The 5,667-nt window shown below is 37.2% G+C and overlaps 1 pseudogene; it reads right to left on the reverse strand.

Moving 5' to 3' along the window:
- Window positions 1-2,974: 2,974 nt before the first annotated feature.
- On the reverse strand, window positions 2,975-5,186 carry LOC148104275 (uncharacterized; annotated as a pseudogene).
- Between the last annotated feature and the right edge of the window lie 481 nt (window positions 5,187-5,667).

A 5,667-nucleotide genomic window follows, 5' to 3' on the forward strand; every position in this document is an offset into this window, starting at 1 on the left:
GTTCACCTCCCGAATCTACAGAGATGCTGTATGGAAAGCAGCCAAAACATCCTCCTACCTGCAGGACAATCATTTGAGGTTCGCTGAAGATCTGTCCAGGGAGGACAGAGAATGTTGTGACAAACTGTGGCCGATGATAGACAAAGCCCGTAAGGAGGGTAAGCCGGCTTATGGGAGGCCGAGGATTCATCAGTGGATCAGAAGTTTTCCCTCCTTCATAGAGACGCTTATTCAGTCTCCGAAATGACATTTCTGTAAGCTTGTTTACATGGTGAACTTGATATTTTCACCCTCAGGTTAAAGTTTTATTTTGTGTTGAAGAGTGTGTTTATCTATAAGAAGCTATATTTAAACCATAGCAGATAGTTAAATACTATATTTTTATAAGCTTAGTCACTCGGGGTTTTTACTGTTCTACTACCTAAATTGTGCAGCACCCGGTCCCCTTATTCTATAGATATATTCTTAGCTGTAGAAGTTTAGAACTTACTTTTTCTCTTTCTTTTTTCTAATAACTTTGTCTTTTTCATTTGTTTCTCTTATTACCAGGGGTTTAAGACAAACCTGTAAACGCAAAGCTTTGTTTTTGTTTGCCAAACAATTTAAAACAGATTTTTGCTTTTTCCAAGAGAGTCATTCCACACCTACTGATACAAATTTTTGGAAATCACAATGGGGTAATGAAGTCTGGTTGTCCCATGGCTCTGAGCGTTCTGCTGGAGTTGCCATGCTTAAAAATTCTTTTTCTGGGGATGTGTTACACTCTGACTGTGACACCTTAGGACACTACCTCTGCTCAATAATCAGACACAATAACAGTACTTTCATTGCAGTAAATATATATGGTTACAATAACAAAACTGAAAATGATAAATTACTTGACTCCTTAGAAGAAAGAATTAATTTCTGGCTCTCCAAATACCCAAATTTAGTCCTCTTAATTGGTGGAGACTTTAATATCGCTTTAGACAATACGGTTGATAGGTGGCCTCCAGGGCAGCAGTCTTCATACAGTGCAAACTTAAAAAATTTTATGGGAAAATTTAATGTTGTGGATATTTGGAGAGAAAAATTTCCAGATGACAGACTCTTTACTTGGAGCAATAAGACAGGATCCAGGCAATCATGTATTGACTTTTGGCTTGTTTCTGACGGTATTGATAAAGATAATATTACCGTTAATATACTTGCCACCCCCCTCACCGATCATAGAGCAATTCACATTAACGTCCAAATGTTTACACTGGATAATATACCTCATAAATTCTCTTATTGGAAGTTAAATAATTCTTTACTAAAAGATAAAATGGTTAACATGCAGATTCATAAATTAATTGTTTATTATTGGAATAAAGCTAACAGACAGAAGTCCTTTTTTACCAATTGGGAACTTTTTAAATTTGAAGCTTGCAAATTCTTGAGAAGATATAGGAGTCAAATTGCTAAATTAAGGAAAGCTGAAGAACAAGAAGTAATAAGCAGAATTGCCTCTTATTACCAGAAGTCCCCAGAAGAAATCTCAGAGGAAGATAAATTAAGTTTACTAGAACTTCAAAATAAATTGGACGGTTTATATCGACGCAAGGCTGAGGGTGCTTTTATAAGATCCAGGAAGAGGTGGCTGGAGGACGGCAAACAAAATTCTGCTTACTTTTTCAGGCTTGAAAAATACAGATCAAAAATAAACTCTATTCATCAACTAAATATTAATGGCACTGTCTCTGACAACCCTAGAGAAATTTCACATTTCTGTGCCGAATTCTATACTAAACTATACAACTCAAAATATAATGAGGATGTCTCAACACGATTTCTCAATAATATTAAAAACCTAAAAACTATTGTTGTGGAAGATAGAAGTTATTGTGACAGCCCTCTGACTGTGGAGGAAGTTTGTAATTCCATTTCTGCACTTAAGGCCGATAAATCTCCCGGCACAGATGGTTTGACTGCAGAGTTTTATAAATCATTTTCTAATCTCCTGGCTCCGTTTTTACTGCAGGTTTTTACAGAAAGTATAGAGAATAACACCCTCCATCCTACTCTTACTCAAGGTCTCATAACACTTATTCCAAAACCAAAAGAAGACTTACTTTTTATTGATAATTGGAGACCCATGTCCCTGCTCAATAATGACTATAAGATTATGGGTTTAATACTTGTTAACAGAATAAAAGAGGTCTTGGACACAATTATTGATGAGACACAATCAGGCTTTATGAGAAACAGACACATTTCTAATAACATTAGACTGGTTTTGGATTTACTTGATTACTCTGATTTGGTACCTGACAATAGCTTCATTGTCTTCCTGGATTTTTATGAGGCTTTTGATACAATTGAACATCAATTTATTTTCCACTCTTTGGAAAAATTTGGCTTTGGCAAGTTTTTCTGTAAAGCTGTCAAAACCTTATATACAAATGGCAATAGTTCTATTAAAATGATTAACGGCTCCAACCCGAGATTTGACCTGAAACGTGGTATTCGCCAAGGATGTCCTATTTCACCATATTTATTTTTACTTTGTACACAAATTCTTGCAACTAATATTTCAAACAGTGTTGTACAAGGAATTACCATAGCTGATAAGGAGCTTGTCATCAGCCAGTTAGCCGATGACGCCACACTCTTCTTGAAAAATGCAAACCAAATCCCTCCAGCCCTTAGTGTGATTAGTGATTTCTCTGAAGCCTCTGGTTTATGCCTACATCTAAAAAAGTGTGAGTTACTAGCAATTAAAGACTGCCCTGCAAATACTATCTGTAATATTTCTGTTAAACAAGAAGTCACATACTTGGGACTGTTAATATCCAAAGACCAAAAATCAAGATGCTCGTCAAACTTCACTCCAATTATAAAGAAAACCCTAAAAAAGTTCAACCAGTGGCTGCAAAGGGACTTGTCGTTGAAAGGTAGAGTGTTAATTACTAAAGCTGAAGGGATATCCCGATTAATATATGCTGCTCTCTCTTTACATCTGGATAAGAAAATTGGTAAAGAGATTGACCGTATGCTCTTTAATTTTATATGGAAAAACCGTACGCATTATATTAGAAAAACTGTTTTGATGAATAAGTACGAATCAGGTGGGCTTAACGTCTTAGACTTTTCTACTTTAAATAACACTTTCAAAATTAATTGGGCTAAACATTTTCCTAAAAATCCTACCTCTATCTGGAACTTTATACCATATCATATTTTCTCTCGTTTTGGTGGCTTTAATTGTATTTTAAATTGTAATTACAATGTTGAGAAACTCCTTGTAAAGCTTTCATCCTCCCATAAGCAAGTCCTCTTAGCATGGACCCTTGTTTATAAACACAACTTCTCACCACACAAATACCTTATCTGGAATAACAGAGATATTTTATATAAAAATAAATCACTTTTCTTGGAAACTTGGGTCCAACATGGGATCCTATTGGTGGCTCAGCTGGTTAATAAAGAGGGACAACTACTTACTTACAACGACTTTATTGCACTATATAATTTTCCAATCAGTGTTCAGGAATTCTCAATGGTGCTTGGTGCCATACCCTCAGGGACTTTAATGTTATATAAAAACACTGACAGCTCAATATCTACCTCAGTCACTCTCCCTGATCCAGCTGAGTCACCAACAGGAAAAATCTGCTTTTCACAAGAACTTGGTAACAGCAATAAGAGAATACGTAGTTTATTCCAAGAAGATATCGTCTCTCTCCCATATATAATATCTTATTGGAACCGATATGTTCCAGATATCAAGTGGAAGACAGTCTGGATGATCCCCCATAAATATTTGATTGTAAATAAGGTGAAAGAAGTCTCATTTAAAATTCTACATAAAATGTTATCCAGCCAGTCACTATATGGTAAAATTTAAAAGGGACATAAATACTGATTGTACTTTCTGTGGGGATCATCCAGAAACTGTGACACATCTTTTTTGGTACTGTTCTTTTACACAGAAATTCTGGAAGGAATTTAGCAGGTTTGTTATTGTCCATATTTTAAGGGAGTTTTCTTTACGATGGGAAAATGTTTTATTAAGTTCCCCAAGAAGAATGATAAATGTTTTTTTATGATAAATTTATTAATACTTTTAGCTAAATTCTTTATCCATAAATGTAAGTTTACTAACAAAACACCATATTTCTGTCATTTTTTTAAGGATAGGGAATTGTACATACAATCAATATCAGACTCCACCAATAAAAAGGCTCTCAAAACAATATATGTATGTGAATTTTTGCGTGTATTCTTATAATAGTTACTTTTTTCTTTTACCCCAGTAGGAGATGCTCCTACTTCAGGAAAAGCCGTGTTAACAAGAAAACCACACATACGGACCTGTAGGTTTTTGTGACATGCTGACATTTTCTGGGTGTAGGCGTGTCGAGCATCCTGTTCATGCTCCAGTCCCCAAGTTGTTTGCACATTACAGAGTTAACAGGGTAGCAAACACGATTAACCACAGTAATGGCGGGTTTTTCTACAGTGGTGGCACAGCGTGCATCATTGAAGCTGTGATTCTTCCAGCACGCCACACATACCATTCTGGGCTCTTGTGTTGCAGTCTTGTGCGTACCTCAATAGCTTCTGCCTGTTCTTCAGTAACTTTTGCTGCGTTTATGTACTTTACACAGTGCAGTTGTAGCTCGGTAAGGCTAACGGACTGTGCACCTGTGTTGTGCAAACACGCCAGAGACAGTGGTAATGTGGATGACTGTACAGTGTGTGATGTGTAGTATTTCTCCAATCCAGACAAACACACTGCTTTATTGTGTTTTTGAAGTGTGTCTAACACTGGTGACAACTCCTCAAACGTAGCAGAATGAATCTTTCTTTTTGAAGGACGGCTTCTTCTGCCTTTCACCACAGACGGTCCATTTATATTTTCATCAAGAGTCTTTTTTTGTGCTGCTGAAGATGTAAAGTCAATGTTATGGCCAACCTGGCTGTATCTTGGTTGTGTTCCCCGGCAAAACCCAGTAGGCTGGTTCATCCGTGACAGTCTTTGTGCCACGGATCCTCACTGTTGCCTCCACTTTAAACAGAAGTGCAGCGACATGGGTGCAGGTCTCAGCAACTCCGGCCATACAGGTGAAGTGTGCAGCTTCAACCTTCCCCGTGGTGCTTACAATTACCCATGGTCGTAATGTAGGTTCATTCAATCTTTGGGAGTGCAGTACCTGTAACATACAAGGACAAGGTTGATGTAAAGACAATAAATGAAATAAGACAGGGAGGACACAAATTGGTGTTAATAATTTGCCCGATTATCAATGTGTTAATTTGCATCTACTTTACAATTATGGGCACATAATATGATAACAATATTTTAGCAGTTCAATGATAAATGTATAACATTAATTATGGTGGGGGGTGGAAAATGGCTATTTCACTCGATGCACTCCAGCTGACTTACCTTGGTATGAATGACGACGTACTCAGAGTTTGGCGGCTTGAAAATAGCCAAATCTTGCACCCAGCCATTTGTAAATTGAATGTGCGCCTCCAGTGACTTGTAATTATGAAACTGGTTTGCAGTGTAAGCGCTTACTCCACAAACAAGATACGTGAAGATATCGGGGTAGGACAGTGGCGGAAAGTCGTCTGGGTCTTTACTCCACTGCCGTATTTCATATGGGTCCAGATTTGCGATGCACTCTATTTTTTTTC

Source organism: Neolamprologus brichardi, chromosome 3 (assembly GCF_056152115.1).
Source record: "Neolamprologus brichardi isolate AB-2024 chromosome 3, ASM5615211v1, whole genome shotgun sequence".
NCBI classification, from domain to species: Eukaryota; Metazoa; Chordata; class Actinopteri; order Cichliformes; family Cichlidae; genus Neolamprologus; species Neolamprologus brichardi.